Source organism: Pteropus alecto, unplaced genomic scaffold, assembly GCF_000325575.1.
Source record: "Pteropus alecto unplaced genomic scaffold, ASM32557v1 scaffold45, whole genome shotgun sequence".
NCBI lineage: Eukaryota > Metazoa > Chordata > Mammalia > Chiroptera > Pteropodidae > Pteropus > Pteropus alecto.
In genome coordinates this window covers 1686354-1689303 of record NW_006442491.1, presented here as the reverse complement: position 1 = coordinate 1689303, position 2950 = coordinate 1686354, and positions in this window count along the sequence as shown.

Here is a 2950-nt window from a genome sequence, read left to right as displayed (position 1 = left end):
AAAAAAAAGGAAAATACAAATATTTCTAGCTGTTCAAAATGGATCTTTATTTTTTGCTCTCGGAAAAATATAACCTGTTCAAGGAAGGACTGTGAAATGGATGCAGAAATCAGGTGAAAATGGTATTTCTCTTGAAAAATACAAAACCATAGATAAACTGATTTTTAAAAACGCTATCATCCTTTGATTTGGAAATTTACCTGCACAGCAAAGAATTTAGACGTTTTGAACTCTCTACCAAATGCTGAACACGACAATGAATAAGACAAAAGAAGTGCGCAAATCATGCTGACCAAAATTTTAAAACAATCTTGCAATTAAACAATGAAAAAGGGGAAATGAAGATATAATTTTTAAGTTTCTCTGGAAGCAGGGACAGTAGAAGAAAAACAAGGAAACTGCTTTCTAAAGCAAGATTTTATTGTTTAAAAAGAAGAAGAAAAGAATGTGTGCAAACCATTTCAGTTTAACCTAACAGTACTTGTCTTGAAGGCAGGACAGTATTACCTATTCCTTTTCCTCTTTGGCATCAGCCCTTTGGTTGGGATGTCCTCTGTGATTTTACTCATTGTTTTAATCATTGTTTTGTTCGTTTCAGTGTATTTTTGCAAAGAATCTGCCCTTAGAGTGTGGGGGGTGGGATGGGACTAGTATGGTCACCTATGGGAAGAAAGTATCAACAAGGCAAGTGTGTAGAGTATTATTTTAAAATACTAAAAGAACAAAACACAAGATTACATGAATTGTTTGCAGACATCAGTTATTGACTTAGCAAGATTTGTATTGCTCTAATTTTAACATAATGCTACTTTTATAGGACTTTCCTGAAATTGAAACACTTGGGCTAGTTCTTCATTCTCACATGCACTGGAATTACCTACTTACTTTTTTTTTCAAATAAGTGATACACAAAGAGGCATTTATGTATGTATTTAAGTGGTTGCTGGAATCCTGAAAACTATAGTTTGGCTTTTAAGTTTTGGTTTAATTCAAATTGCATTGTTTACTTGTGTTAGCTTGAATTAAAAAATACTAGAAAATCTTTGATTTCACACGTTCCTCAGAGACAACAGGGTAGGTAAAAATAGTTGTTATAACATCTGTGGATATAAAAGTCATTTGCAAACTTTACTATTTTTCAAGTTCAAACACATTTCAGAAATGGAACCCATTCTCATAATCTTCATGTCGATTAATTATCCAATTGAAAACATGTTTACAATTAGTTTTTTTCCCCCCAGATATTATTGTTTACTGTATTTTCAGGCTATACATTTCATCTCATGTAATTTTTTTTTTTTTTTTTTGAGAACTTCGGGATAGCAGTTCACATCAAGTGGTTGCTTATTTTGTCTTTCAACTGTATTGGGTCCTGCCATAGGTGCATTTACATAGGGAAGGCTCTTACCTTTAAATAAAACAGCACTTTATCATATCTGGAGGCTCTCTGCAGAGTCACTTTCTGTCTGCTTGGGAACTTAATACCCTAAATAGTACTCCTTCACAGGAGGTGAGCAGTTCTGAAAAAAAAAAAAAAATCCACAATCCTCAATATTTTTCCCTATCAATCATTTGTGTCTCATTCTAGAAAATATACTTGCATGCTGGAAACACTATTTGGATATGTGCAGATGATTCTGAAAATAGATGTAGTCTGGAGGATGCATATATATAAACAAATAAAAATTAAAATAATCCAATTGATATTCCATTAAATTCATTTCACCACACTATTGTATGCCTAAGTTATATATGGAAATTTATACTCTGTAGATTCTTAAATATTATTGACTAAATTCGATTTCACAGCAGACATATTTCTAAGGAATGTTTTCTTTCCTTGAAAGCAATGCTGCCACTCGGCGACAAAAAAAAAAAAAAGCAAATACTACCAAAGGAAATACAGTGAAAAGAGATGTCCTTCCCACTCCTCTCTTCCATCCTCCCAGTTTTCTTCCTCAGAGGCACCATTAGCTGTTTCTTCTGGGATGGGCTATACATCTGGAAGTGTACTACCATTTTGCACAGAAGAGGTAGCATGTTTTATATGGTTTGGTACCTTGCTTTTTTCATAGTTTAGGTTTTTGTGGTTTTACGCAGCACACTTAGCTCTGAAAACTTAATTAAATGGACTGTGACAGATATAGACAAAAAAATTCAGTGGGATCTCTTGGCTGTCTGACAAAAATGTGGTGTTTTTTGAAAATTTCTGTGTTAACCTTAAGGCCAAAAATATTTGGCAAAAAAATTTTGAAGTTGGAGCCTTCTCTAGATTTGAGATTTGCTGTTGTGAGACAGAAACCCAGAGAAAGGGGCCTGAGAGATATGGAGAAATCTTCTGACATAGCCAGCCAGTACTTAATGGGAAATGTTGTTTTTCTAGGGTGGCAAACAGATTTCTAATGTGTAACGAAGTAGTTTATAAAGAGAAATTGTGTTTGAAAATATAACTTTCTGCTGGATAATCAAACAAATAAATGCATTTTAGAAATGAGAGACTTGACACATTTGTGATTAGTTTAAAATAGTTGTGTAATTTGATTAATAATCCTCATTTTGTGGAAATAGCTTTAAAATATCTTTTCAGTTGGGAAAGAATAAAGAAATATGTCAGGATACTAGTGTTTTGTAGCAAATTTTAAGGTTATAAAGAAGAAACAAATTGTTATGGAGATGAAACAGTTTATTTTTAAAATTCTTGCTAATTTCACCAGTTTCAAAAATCTGGTTCTCATGTCTTTTTAGTTTTCCTAAAGACATTTTGTTTTAAACATTCACTTCAATTATTTTTGACTTTTATGATAATATCATGCTTGTATTGATGTGACTTTGTTACTTCTGCATGACAGTCATTCTTTCATATTTTTCTTCCAAAATACAATTCTGTCCTTGTAATTTAACTCCTATTTAAAAAAATCTTGAGTCATCCTTTCCTGACATTCCAATATTT